This window comes from Euphorbia lathyris, chromosome 7 (genome assembly GCF_963576675.1).
Source record: "Euphorbia lathyris chromosome 7, ddEupLath1.1, whole genome shotgun sequence".
NCBI classification, from domain to species: domain Eukaryota; kingdom Viridiplantae; phylum Streptophyta; class Magnoliopsida; order Malpighiales; family Euphorbiaceae; genus Euphorbia; species Euphorbia lathyris.
This window is the reverse complement of record NC_088916.1, coordinates 61,442,995-61,458,300: the sequence shown is the minus strand read 5'-3', so window position 1 is coordinate 61,458,300 and position 15,306 is coordinate 61,442,995.

Sequence of the window (15,306 nt, the reverse complement as noted above, 5' to 3'; positions counted from 1 at the left end):
ACTCTCTCTTGAAGCATTTTGAAGTTGACTTTTGTTGAAAGTCAAAGCAACTTCAATTCACCACCTCGTATATTATGGTTCTTCCCATGGTTTTCCATTGGTCATTCCACATGATCACACATAAGAAATGGTCGGTTGACATACTGCTACTGTTAAAAAAATAATTAAAACAAAGATACTGTCAAAAGATGTACTAAATACAAAAAGGAAATATTGCAAAACTGCGTACTCGAAGTTCTTCGCTGTTTAGGTAAATCGCGAAGTATATGTGTGTTTTGCCTTCACGGTTTTAGCTTATCCGCAAAGCCTTATAGCTTCGCAATTTGCGATTCTATGAAGCAAAATTGTAAACCGGGAAGCTGTCGGGTTAAATCAAAACTCCAAATATCATAAGATATAGGTCCACACTAACTTCAAATAAATAAAACTAACCAGCCCAAAAGGATTTATGTATGTAAAATAAACATAATATTTACATGAAAAGCTTAGATCTTGGATTGATGTATGAAATTATTAAAGCATTCCCAATAAATAGAAGAAGAAAGAAATGAAGAGAGAAAGAAGAAAGATGAAGAAAATGCTAAGTTGTTATATATATATATATATATATATATGAAGGATATTGTATGTAATTTTTAAATCAAATAGTCTAGATATGAAATGGGTTTAAATATGTAAATAGGTCCCTAAATTGGCCCAATTTCATAATTTACCCTAAAAATAATCATAACTTTCAATTTATTTTCAAAATAACCTAATATATATATATATATATATATATATATATATATATATATATATATTTATTTATTTTTCTCTTGAACCTTTACTCCGTCTAAACTTCTATCATATATTTTTAAAATACATATAGCTTTTCCCACATTGGTTTATCACATTAATGTCAAACTGAGTTGAATAAATTTGATATTTTCATTATAGTAAAAGAGAATACTATAAGGTTGTAAATAAGACAAGAAATGAATTGAAGAAATTAAGGGGTTTCTATAGTATTTTAGTTGGATTATGTTTTGTTTATAATTGTTAAATTAAATAGTTGGTCCAAATACGTAAACATATTTGAGCAGAGAAAGTTGAATAAAAGGATAGAAAGAAACCCTAATTTTATTAAACAAAGACACATGTTCCATGATTTATGGCATACAACGTCATATTAGCTTCACCTTTTACGCAAACAAAAGTGGTCGGTCGGCAATTGTTCCTAATATCGTTTTCGTGTGTAGATCAAAACCAGCTTTTGACTACAACTTTCTTACAATGTAAATGTAAATTGTTAGAATTTTAAGAGACACTTTCATTATCTTATGTTTTAATTTGTCAATTCATGTTCATTGTTAATTGGATAATTATTCTTTATGACTACTTTATTATTGAGGAGGTGCTATATGGTTTACGGTTTCTAGGAATATTCATTAGATGGATCATGAGTTGTATTAGTTTGATCTAATTATGAGAAAAAGAATATGGAAATAGTTTATTTGACTCCAAACTTTCTCACTTTCTCCGTGAACAATAATGTACAACATCAAAGTGAAACGGAAATTAAATATTGGATAGCGATTAAGAAAACCTAATGTCATCGCAGCTGTCCCAGCTTCCACTACTCTTTTCGCCACCACCGCCCTTCCTATAGGTTAAATCACTTGGCAATTGATGATATGCTAGGTTAAATCACTTGGCAATTCGCGGATTGCATAGTGAAATCATAAATTGTGAACCTCAATTGCGTAGTAAAATCATAAATTTTGACTAATTTAGAAGTAATTTCAAACCGTTTCAACTAACTTAAAATTTCGTTTGATTATTATGTATTTAAAAACAACAAAATCTATGATGTTGGAAGCTTTTGAAAGTGGTGTTGGAGATGAAGTTCGAATGAAATGAGATGAGAAAATAAAGAGTTAAAGTTTTTAGGGAAAAGTACAAAAATAAACCTTGTGGTTACAGCTGTTTTCGATCACACCCCTGTGGTTTAAAAATTTACAAAATGGTATCTTGAGGTTCATTCCGTTAGCAAACACATATCAAATTGACTAACGGTGTTAAAAGTCAAAAGGAAAAGAGTTAATTTGGTTCTTATATTTATTTATTTTATAAATTACTCATCTTTTTTTATCTAATTATCACAAACAAACCCCAAAATGAAAAATAAAAACCAATTATACCATCTTCCTCATCTCTTTAATTTCTTTTTTTTTTCTTTCTCTCTCTTCTCTCTTAATTTTTCTCTCTCTAAAATTATTCAGCACGCTTAGGTAAATTATTTGTGAATTTACCCAAATGTAAAGCCCTACTTGTAGGTGGTGAAGCTCTTAGCCTGTTGGTTGAGAGCTTACCTATGACCCTAAAGGTCATGGGTTCGAATCACATGGGTGGGGTGAGTTGAGAGGTTTAGGGTTTACTGGTTCTATAATTGAGGATGAAAAATGGTTTTAAATTTAATATTTTATTTTTTTAATTCTGTTTTAAAGCAAAATGACGTCGTTTTATTTAATTAGAACTACATTGTTTTGTTTACAACAACAAAAAAAAGTAAATATTTAAATGTAAAAGTCTTAAAACAAACCATCAGTCTCTTTTACTCTCTTTAATCTTTTTAGTTCTTCTTCTTCAATTCCTCTTTTCTCTTAAGCCTAAATTGAAATCCTTAATTCTAACTAAGATTAAATCAAAATCGGCAGTCAATCCTTTTGTAGTTGGATCGTTGGTCCGGCACTCCATCTCCAATCTTTGCCTCTCTGCTTTGGTACTTTTTTTTTGCTCTTACTTGAATTTTGATTGATATTTCTGCTACTATTTTACTTAAACTTGAGCTTTGATCTCTGATTTTCTATAATTATTATTTTTTGGATAAAAAATATTTGAGATGTATTGTTTGCCCCTATGGGGGAGAAATTCTGGATTCGCCCCTGCCTCATGGCATCTCTAATTCCAATTTGTTATGTGTTTGCTAACGGAATGAACCTCAATGTACCATTTTATAAATTTTTAAACCACATGGGTGTAATCGAAAACAGGTGTAACCAAAAGGTTTATTTTTATACTTTTTCCAAATTTTTATTATGACTTCATATTGTGTTGTTAGTTATATACACACTAAGGATATTGTAAAAAAACACATGTAATGTAAATGTCTAGTTTAGTAACATATATTGAAATTGATCTAGAACTCTTTTATTGGATTAGTTTCGTAGATTTCTCCTTTTTATTAGGTTGTAATATTTCTTTAATAATTAATTTTCCAATCACCTTTTAAATGACATCTCTTCAAATTAAAATTTAATAGAATTCCAAATCAAAATCTCTAATTAAGCAACTTGAATGGCTTAATCACTTAATTACTTAGAAACTCAATTGCATTATCAATGATTGGTGGAAAAGGAAATACAAGCTTCTCATCTATTAAATTATTAGTATTATTATCTTTCGGTAGCTATTAATTGCAATTTTAAGTTTTGATAGTATATAATAAAAAGGTTAATTACAAATAGATGTGATGTGGTTGTATAGATTTACAAATAGGTATTTTTTGTTATAAACGTTATTTTGTAATTTGTAAAATTTTATTTTTTTGTTGACTTTATCAAATTTGGCTGATAACAATCTTAAAATGAAAATTTTTAAAAGTTAAAATGTATTTTAAGCAACTTCGATTTTTAACTTTTTAGGTTTGAGGCGATTTATGTGTTTTTTTTTATGATAGAAAAAGTTAATGTTTAGAGAGTAAAAACGCTAAAAATGATAATTTTGAAAAATAAAAAACGTAGTTCCATAATAAATATGATACTAAACAAGTTTAATTTTTAAAAAATTTCAATTTGAAGTTGTTATCGGCCAAATTTGGTAAAGTCAGTAAAAACTGAAAAAATTTCAAACCACAAGATTACACTTGTAATGAAAAATACCATAAATATTCATCTGCAAATCCGTAAAACACTATGTATCTATTTGTAATAAAAAAAGAAGATTACCTTCCATTAAAAATACCACATATATATATAACTGTAAATCCGTGAAACCACACTATATCTATTTATAATTAACCCTAATAAAAAAAAAATTACCTAGGGTAGAATTCCACTGAAAACCACCCAGCGTATGAGCTAGGTCTAGGTCCGGAAAGAGAGAATTGGGATTAGACCCGGCAAAGCGACACACGACCCGATGACACGACACGAACACGACATGCTTTTTTAGTGTTAGTGTTTAGGGTTTTATGACACGACACGAAATGACACGTTAATTTTCGTGTCAATCCGAAAACACGAAACTGACACGGATATTGAAAATTATTGTTATATTCTCTCATGTTTTTATGTCACTTTATTAATAAAGATAATAAAATTATAATTATTAATTGCAAATATTGATTTGAATTTCCTAAATGGTTATAAACACATTACATGACCCTCTAACATGATATTATCGAACTTTTCGATAATTATTGTTAACATACTAATCTAAAAATGATATAAAACGTTTAAAAACAGTACCATATCTTTTTATATTTTTAAGAGTTATTATTAATATATATGCATAACAAAATTACATGTAACCCGAAAACACGACACGAAATCGACACTAACCCGAACAGGTTAACACGACTTTGACACGAAAGTTTTTGGGTTGGGTTTGGGTTTACTCTTTTGTGACACGAACCCAAAATGACACGACATGAACACGACTCGAACACGATAATTGCCAGGTCTAATTGGGATGGGACCATCACACCACTATAATCAACATTATGATGAACCAAGTAGTGGATGTGGATTTATTAAAGGATGTCTCTTTCCCCTTTTCTCACTACAAATATTATGGATTTAATTTAAGGTGCCTATTTATATCAATTTATTCTTTTTTCACCTTTCCCAATTTGGTATGAGGTAGATATTTTTTTAAATTAGGTACTCTAATTAAATTACAAACTTAATAAGTTTTTATATATTAACTCATCCTATATCTTTTAAATATATTATCTTTCTTTCTTCATACATCAAAATTCGAATTTGAAATCTCTAGTTATCGTTATCATTCATTTCAACCTTTTATTTTTACATAAATAAAAATATTCATTAAACGGAAGAAGAAACATCCTTACAAATAACATATTCTAACCAAGATGGAATAGACAATGAAACAAATAAATTAGTATGGATAGAACATACCGAGCAACTGTTAGACTTATTAGGCTTTGGGCCGAATAAAAGGTCCTCTAATAGATAAAATGGGTCTAATCCAAAAGACAGAAAATGAGATTAGGATCTGCTCTAGCCTCTCCCTATAAATAGATAGTTAATTGTCTAAACCTAATACAGAGAAATATTGAAAGATGGTGAAAGGTTGTCTCTATCCACCCTCTGCACCACCCCCTCTATCTCACAACTATAGTCACTCTTAGTTTGTAGATCAGTCGTTTCCTCTCTCGATTAACCTCAGCGTAGTTGAAGTAGGTAATATGAAGGTCTTGTTGATCTGTACTTCAACTACAAGTCACATTAGAGTTTATATGCGCTACAAGAGAAAATCTAATAACCCATATAAAATATGTGATATTTATCCTTGTATTAGAGCCACAGATCTCGTGTTCTATTCAGTTTTGACCTTTAAATATTTATATTAGATCTGTGTTTATTGGACATGAATATGTCTTTTTCGGATTATTTTTAGTGAAAACGGCACTCGAATTCCATAGAATAGTTTATATTTGCGATTTAATGTTTTCATATTTGGAAAAGTGAGAGTTTGAATCTCAACCGAGAGTGTGTGCCTCAAATCATATTATTCAAGCTATATTCAGAAGTTCTCGTGTTTGCTAGTTATTACAGATTCATCTTGCATCCAGATTGACCATTATAAGCGTCAGGGGCGAATTCAGGATTTCTCCCCTATGGGGGCAAACAATACGACTAAAATAATTTTTATCCAAAAAATAATAATTATAGAAAACCAGAGATCAAAGCTCAGGTTTAAGTAAAATAGTAGCAGAAATATCAAATCAAAATTCAAGTAGGAGCAAAAAATTACCAAAGCAGAGAGGCAAAAATCGGAGATGGAGTGTGATTGGCTGCCGATTTTGATTTAATCTTAGTTAGGATTAGGGATTTCAATTTAGGTTTAAGAAGAAAGAGGAATTGAGGAAGAAGAACTAAAGAGAGTAAGAGAGACCGATGGTTTGTTTTAAGACCTATTTACTTTTACATTTAAATATTTACTTTTTATTTTTTTTATTTTTGTTGTAAACAAAAGGATGTAGTTCTAATTAAATAAAACGACGACGTTTTGCTTTAAAATAGAATTAAAAAAATAAAAAGAAAATATTAAATTTAAAACAATTCTTCATCCTCAATTATAGAACTAGTAAACCCTAAACCTCCATTGATGAATGAGAGCAAAGCTCTAAAAATTCAAAATTAATACTTGGATTTTTTAAAAAAAATACAAATATCAGTGGGGCAACTTCCCTCAGTGCCCTCATACTGGATTCGCCCCCTGATAAGCGTCTCATTCCCAATAGCATTTTCATCGACATTCTTTAGAATTTATTATATTCAATGATTGAATTATTTTGTTAGATTTAATTAAATTGTAGTAATGGAGTAAATTGTTTTATTACTTGGTCATTGATTATGGGTTTTGATAGACATTATCAATTAAGGAAGAGAGTTTATTGGATTACATTAATTAATGTTTACGATCAATTATGACGAATGTTTTGATTTTTATGTATATTTAATGTGACCTGAGAAATGGGTACATTTAATGGTATCAGAGCGTCGGTTTTATGATTCATATGGAGTATAAAAAATGTTGTGACATTCCTATAACCTAGAATGTTTTGGTTTCTGTGTATATTTAATGTGATGTGATCGAGGAAATGAGTTATAGAACTGATACATGTAATAGCTTTAACATTAGTTCTTGAATAAGAAGTGAAGTCCTACGCTAATTAAGACTATGAAGGGACTGTAAAAGGTAAGGCTTGAGAACCTTAAGGTACGTCACAAAATTCTAACCTACTTTTCTTTCTTTCATCTGACTTAATCATCAGAGAGTTTTTCGCCGAACAACCGACCCCTCCCTTGTTATGCAGAAAGCAACTAGACGTGAGGGTAGATTCAAAGGTACTAAACACCAATTATTAAAACTATAATTATTAGTATTCGAAAAATAAATAAATAACTAAAACATGTGTTTTGATTTTTCAGTTTTAAATTTAGGCCCCTCAAATAATTGAAAGGTGTAGGAACCATAAACTCTTGATTAAAGAAGGCAATCTGTGTATGGAAGTTATTAATTAATAATTGACACATATGGCAATTCTATTAAAACAAATAACATGTTGAACCAATAATTTGATTAAAATAATTGCATTTATTACTCCCAATATGTAGGTAAAGAATTATTTAAAAAATCAGTTTATAATTTATGATCTAACTTCGAAGTATCTCATAAAGAATATTTCGTGTTGGCACAAATTTATAATTAATGTAATGTATGGTTGATGTGTATCCACAACTATACCTCGTGATTTTAACACTTTTTAGCTATTAATACCCAACTTGATCTGTTAATTCCTTAAAATTAGCTTCATCTTAGTGTTTAAGCAAATAATTTCCAGACTAGCACCAAATCAAGTGGCAATTTAATTATGTGGATGGTTAAATACTGCTTTTTTTATTAGTTACTGTTCTCATTTGGATTTTTTTTTTTACCCTTCTTGTAGAATTTATGAAAGATACAGATCTTATTATGGAAAAGTGAAAAACAAAATACAACTCTGCTGTATATATATAGCAGGTATTGAACAAAAGGAAAGGGTATTATTTAAGCTAATTACCCTAATTACCCAAAACTAATTACCCACTAATCTAGTACACCAATATTGACTTATAGAGAAACAATCCAATGTAAACCAATGTATTATATGCTAACAGCCCCCCCTCAAGATGGAATTGGTGCAGTTTGTACAAATCCCATCTTGGACAAAAAAGGTAACATATGAGTAGTACTTAGTGTTTTGGTAAAAACACCTGCAAGTTGTAGCTTTGATTGAACATAAGGCGTCTGTATAAAACCATTATCGACACAATCACGAACGATATGACAATCGATTTCCACATGCTTCATTCGTTCATGAAAGACTGGATTTCTGGCTATGGCAATTGCTGCCTGACTATCACAGTACATTGAAATTGGCAATTGTACTGGAAGTCTGAAATCCTTCAAAAGATATGTAAGCCATTTTAATTCACAGCACGTTGAAGCCATGCTACGGTATTCCGCCTCAGCAGAAGATTTACTGACAGTACCCTGCTTTTTGCTCTTCCAAGAGATTAATGTTGTTCCCAAAAAGACGCAATAACCCGAAAGAGACCGTCTACTTGTCTTACATCCACCCCAATCAGAATCACAGTAAGCTTGTAGCTGAAAATTTGTGTTTGATGGATAAAAAAGGCCATATTGAGCAGTTCCTTTTAGATAACGAAGTACATGTAATGCTGCAAGAAGATGATGCTTGCAAGGATTCTGCATATGTTGACTGAGCTGTTGGGTAGAATACGTTATGTCAGGCCTGGTGAAATTAAGGTAAAGTAATCTCCCCACCAACCGTCTATAAACATCTGGTTGACTTAACGGTTCACCAGGAATTGTAAGATCAGTCCCATGTGCTAAAGGACTAGTACAAACCGCTGCTTGCTGCAAACCTGCATCAGAAATTAAGTCTATAATATACTTTGATTGAGATAGTAACAATCCTGTTGAAGACCTGGCAATCTCGATGCCGAGGAAGTATTTCGCTTGCCCGAGATCTTTGATAGTAAACAAATGATGCAAAAAATCCTTGACATCCTGTATAGCTTTAGTATTATTGCCTGAAATGAGAATATCATCAACATATATAATCAACTGTAAGGTTGATGTATCTGTATGTTTAAGAAATAAACAATAGTCACTTTTGGATCTCGTGAACCCATACTCAAGTAATTTGCTCGATATTTCATGATGCCATTGTCTCCCGGCTTGTTTAAGCCCGTAAAGGGACTTAACAAGTCGACAAACTTGACCAGGCTGTGCTTTTGTATACCCTTGTGGAGGTAGTAAGTAAATATCTTCATCTATACTTCCATGAAGATAGGCATTATTAATATCCACTTGGTGAATTTCCCAACCCAAGGATGCACAAATAGCAAGAAACAATCTCACTGTGCCAGTTTTAGCCACTGGACTAAAAGAATCATGGTAATCAATTCCTGCCTGCTGATTATATCCCTTGGCGACAAGGCGGGCTTTAAACTTGTCCACTTCACTAGAAGGCTTAAATTTGATCTTGAATATCCAACGAGAAGAAATAGGTTTCTTATGTACCGGTGTGGGGACTAATTCCCAGGTATTATTTGCCTCTAATGCTGATATTTCGGCTTCCATAGCTTTTACCCAATTTGGATCATGAGAAGCTTCAAGATAATTCTTTGGTTCCTTGTAAGTTTGCAGTTGAGACAGAAATGCTGAATGTGATTGACTGAATGTAGGTACATGAGGTAAAGAATGTGAAGAATTATGAACAACGGAAATGAAATCTGAATGCCAAGAAGGGGGTTTTGATAAGCGAGATGATCTTCGAAGTGTATCAGATGAAGTATTTTCAATAGGGACAGATTTTGGAGGTAGCTGTTCAGATAATAACAAAAGTCCAGGATGAGGAGAAGATATAATTGAAGTATTTGGAGCAAAAGGAAAAATGTCCTCTTGAAATTGTATCTCTCGAGATACAATGATCTGTTTTGATTGTAAATCATAGACTCTATATCCCTTCCTTCCAGGTGAATGTCCCAAATGAACTCCCAATTGTGATCTTGGAGAAAACTTTGCAGGTGTAGGCAATATTTTGTATAAACATTGACATCCAAAGACAAATAGATCATTATAGGCTGGGTTCCGCTTGAACATACATGTAAATGGTGTCTTCCATTACAGAACACGAGTCGGCAATCTGTTAATGATTGTAACAGCATGAAGAATAGCTTCACTCCAAAACTGAACAGGTAATTATGACTGAAACATCAAGGCACGAGCTATCTCAAGCAAATTCCTATGCTTGCGTTCAACCACACCGTTCTGCTGTGGTGTGTAAGGACATGTCCTGTGATGAATAATTCCATATTCCTGAAATAGATGTGCACATTTGTGATTGACAAACTCCCCCCCATTATCACTTCGTATAACTTTCACCTTTGCTTCAAATTGTGTTTGTATCATTTTTAGAAAAACGACCAAAGCTTCATAAACCTGTGATTTGTATTTCAACATAATCACCCAATTATATCGACTACAATCATCAACAATAGTAAGGAAGAATTTTGCTCCAGTAAGAGATTCTTCAGAATAAGGCCCCCAAACATCTATATGTAATAACTCAAAATTGGATGTTGTAACAGTATGACTTTTATTGAAAGAAAAACGATGTTGTTTTGCATAAGAACACACTACACAGATATGATCATCAGGAGTTAAACAATATCAGAAATATGATGTAAAGCATCAAGAGATGCATGTCCCAGTCTACTGTGCCATGGAATACACTTACTATTAACATGACAAGCTAAATTTCTCTGTTCATGAAATTTCTGCAATTTCTGCAATTGTTTGCTATCAAACGACTGTGAATCAAGTAAGTATAATCCTTCAACCAACCAAGCCACGGCTAAGATTTCTTGTGTCTTCGAATCCTGTAAATAGCAATGAGTGTTGTGAAAAATAATCACAATGCTTGACTGCTTGAGAAGCTGTCCCACAGATAAAAGATTGTACTGAAAATGTGGCACAAATAAGACATCACTCAAAGATAAACCAGACGATAATTCCACAGTGCCACTAGAATTTACTGTCTGACTAGAACCATCTGGAAGTTTTATATATTGTTTGCACACCATATTTTTGCACTTTGTCAGCAAATTAGATTGAAAGCACATATGTGAGGTAGCCCCACTATCGATGATCCAATATGTATTTTCTGTTTGAGAACTAGAATGTGAAGGCCAAGGTTGAATACCTGAGTATCCTGCAAATGCAGTAAAATCAGATGTAGAAGCTTGATGTAATGGACTCAGATTCTGTGTTGATACATTCTTTCCCTTCATCATTCGATAGACCTCTTTAATCATGTGTGTCATGTCTTCATCTCCATCATGTTTTGATTCATCAATAGTAGTATATGCCTGCATATTTTCAGAATTCACAGAAGAAGTTGAATTGTTATTGTTAGTATTAACAACATTTGCATTATTGCTGCGATATGTCTTTGAATTTGCTCCTTTGCGTTTAGAAGGATCCTTCCACCACTCAGGATATCCGATAAGCTTGAAGCAACCAAACCGAGTATGACCTGGTTTTCTACAGTGATCGCAGAATCTGTCATCATTTTCTTTCTTCTTGAATCTTGAATTTGGATCGGCATTATATGGTGTGCTACGAGAACTGGTGAAATTGGCAATTTCAATTGATTGTTCAACAGATATTTCATCTTGCTTTTCAATCCTTAGCACCATAGAATAACCTTTGTTTACATCTGGTAGAGGATCTAGTAATAGAATCTGGTTTTTCACATTATCATAATGTGGATTTAAACCTACCAAAAACTGGATAAGTTTATCCTCTTCATTAAAATCAACAAATCGTTGAAATGCATTACAGGCACAATTACGAGCAACTCCACATTTGCAACTTGGCAATGGCCGCAGAAGTGCCAATTCATCCCAGAATTTCTTTAATCGGTTAAAATATTGCATTAGTGAGAGAGTACCTTATGTGAATAGGCTGATCTCACGTTTGATTTTGTATAATAACGGACCGTTGTTATCGCCAAACCGATGCTCCAATTCTTTCCACAAATCTCTCGAAGAATCTACATATTGAAATCCTTCTGCAACTTCTCTAGAGATCGTATTCAGAATCCATGAGGTTACAAGGCAGTCGTTCTTCTTCCATTTCCTGAATTCTGTTGTTCCTTCATCTGGCACCTCTTCAGAGTCATCGATGTACTGCAATTTATCTTTGACAGTTAAGACTCTCGTTATTGTGTTCTTCCATGACAAAAAATTTCCTCCATCCAATTGAATCGTAGTGAGGATTAAGCCAGGATTAGCCGATCCGTTTGAAGTATACATTTTCTGAGAATTGTTTGTCATCTCCTCTGGATCATCAGATGCTTCATCTGTGAAAAGCTCATCTGGATCTATTTCCCTAGCTCCTCTTCGTCTTCTTCTTCTCCCAACCATGGCTCTGATACCATGTAGAATTTATGAAAGATACAGATCTTATTATGGAAAAGTGAAGAACAAAATACAACTCTGCTGTATATATAGCAGGTATTGAACAAAAGGAAAGGGTATTATTTAAGCTAATTACCCTAATTACCCAAAACTAATTACCCACTAATCTAGCACACCAATGTTGACTTATAGAGAAACAATCCAATGTAAACCAATGTATTATATGCTAACACTTCTCATAATTTTGATAAAAAAACTGAAAATTCTCTCTCCAAAATTATAAACCCGAACAACAATAATTGAAATTATGAAAATAATTGATGTGTGACAATCCAAAACCCAAAAATGGATGATTATAAATCAGAAAGGCTTAATACATCATTTGCCCCCTGAACTTGTCCAAAATGGTTGATTGGCCCATGAACTTTCAAAGTGTCTCGATAACCTCCTGAACTTGCATAAAATGTTCAGTTAGCCCCATGAACTTGCATAAAATGTAATTAATTAATCATTCGGTTGTAAAATTAATGCATATTTTTACGACGATTTTGCATTTTTCGTCACAAAAAATTGGAGAATTTTGTATTTTCGTCACAAAAAATTGAATGATTTAGTATTTTTCGTCACTAGAAATTTTACAATTTTGCATCGGTCAAAATTTGGCCTAGGCGGATGCTACATCCGCCCCAGCCATTGGCCGGACGGATCCAGCATCCGCCTAGGCCAAATTTTGGCCAATTCTCTCCAATATCCAAATTTTCAGTTGACATTTTTTATGAAAAGGGTAAAATTGTCCAAATAGGGAATAGCAATACACGTTAATTTTTAAGGAATAATTTCTAATTTTGTCCTAATATTTTTGGGTAAGTACAAATATATCCAAAATTATTCTAATTATAAATTATATTTACGATTAAGCAGAGATTCAACTTCTTACCACTCGGGTTATAATAAGTCTAATTACAAATTGGTATTCACCATAGGTAGATTGAGAATAAAAAGACAGAAAGTGCAAATATCTGGACCAACCTTGGACTATCACAACCACCGTTACAGTTGTTATAGAAGAATTATTAAGCAGTAGGTCCAAATTGTACGGACCTCATGAGATTTTTCATTCTTGATTAATTATTGGTATAATTTAAATGCTCTCTCTTTTTCTTTTCTTTTTTCTTTTTTCTTTTTTTTAGAAAAGAAAATATTTTTTCATGAAATTGTAATATGAACAAAAATTGTAATAGCTTTTACTATTGTTTTTCACACATTTAGAATGACAAGAGCATCTATCTCTTTTAAGTACATGTTCATCTCTTGTCTCAACCAAAATTTGTTTCATGTACTAAAAGTTTGATTTTTAAGATGTAATTTAAGTGTTCATGGAACTTTTTACATAATGTACAAACGGGTACAAAGTTTATATGTCATTAAAGTAGAAGCATTATGCATATATAATCACTAAAGTAGCTTATAATTCAATAAAGTTACTAAAATAGTAAATTTATGTCATTAAAGTTATTATATTTGAATCCGATGATCTGGACCATCAGAAAGCTAACACGGATATTATATTAACAATATCTCATAATATGTATGACTTGTATTGTCACATGGTGACATGCCACAATTAAATAAAAATGAAATTTTTGAATATCTTAACCATACACTATATCCAAGGATATTCAAAAGTGGTAAAGGATTTAAAAGAAGAAAAAACATAGTAATTTTAGGTCTCCATCTCTCTTCCCCTCTCTTCTTCAACACAATAATTTTAGGTCTCCTTGCATTTTTACCTCTCATTCTACCTCCCATCTCCTCGCTAATTCAGATTTATCATCTCCTCACCATCTAGTAGTAGTCTCAGTCGATATAGTCCATTTTTAGCTACTCTATCTCTTACTGACGACGTAACCCTTAGTCCTTCATCTTTCTCAGCTGCTTCGAGTTTTTTTTTCTCATCGACGCCAATTGTGGGTTGCTCTATCTACATTGAGGAGGAAGAACGAACGATTTGGTTTTTTTTTTTTGTTAATTTTATTTTAGTTGGAGTTCATATATTTAGTGGATCTCGTAATCCATTTGAACTGCTTCTGTTCTCTATAATCTTTTCATTTCTATCCTTTTCAAATTTAGTAAGAGTGGAAATGGTAGTTTTTTTCGATAGATCACTAGAGCTATGTGGTTGCAAAAGAAATTACTCAGATCCAATATTCAAAGAACATAAATGATGAAGATTGAATTGCAAGTAATTCTCTGTAGATTTAGATTCACAAAAAGGGACCTCACTTTTAAACATGATTTACGAAAAATGAATCAGTCCATCTCGAACCGAATTGGTCAAACAGGAAACCGGCCATAAGTCATATCCGAATTTTATAATATTGCTAATCGTATATAGTTAAACAATACATCAATCTCATCTGAATGAAGCAAAATGAGTAAATTTGGTCATCGACCATTCAAGTGGATACACATCAATTTATTGCTAATATCTTATTTCTTGGGCATTTTAAAACTAATTTAATGGGGTAAATTAATAAGAAAAAAAATACAAAAAGAAAATTTGTGGTCTGACATGATTTAAAAGTTTACAAACAAGTATGTGTGGTTTATATATTGTGCAAACTTGAAAATTCTGTTAAAAATTGTTGTAGTAGCTATTTACTCCAAAATGAAGCGATTTGGAATAATAATAAAAAGACCGACTTTTAAAATTAACTCATATATAAGGTTTGACTTTGTCAATTAACTAGACTGTAGATATTGTTTGACTAAAAAATTGACTCAAATATCTTTTAACTGCAAACTTCACAAACCTCAAACTGTGTTTGTAAGTTTTTAAACCACGAGACTAGTTCCATATGATTTATTTTTGTACTTTTTTTCTAAATGATATATATATATGTCAATTTAGTGCTTGTTTGCTTTCATTTTTCAGAACTTTTTTTCAATTCTAAACAAAAGATAAAAAAGTGTTTTGTAAAATACTGAAATAGCTGCTTTTAGTAGGAAAAAACAA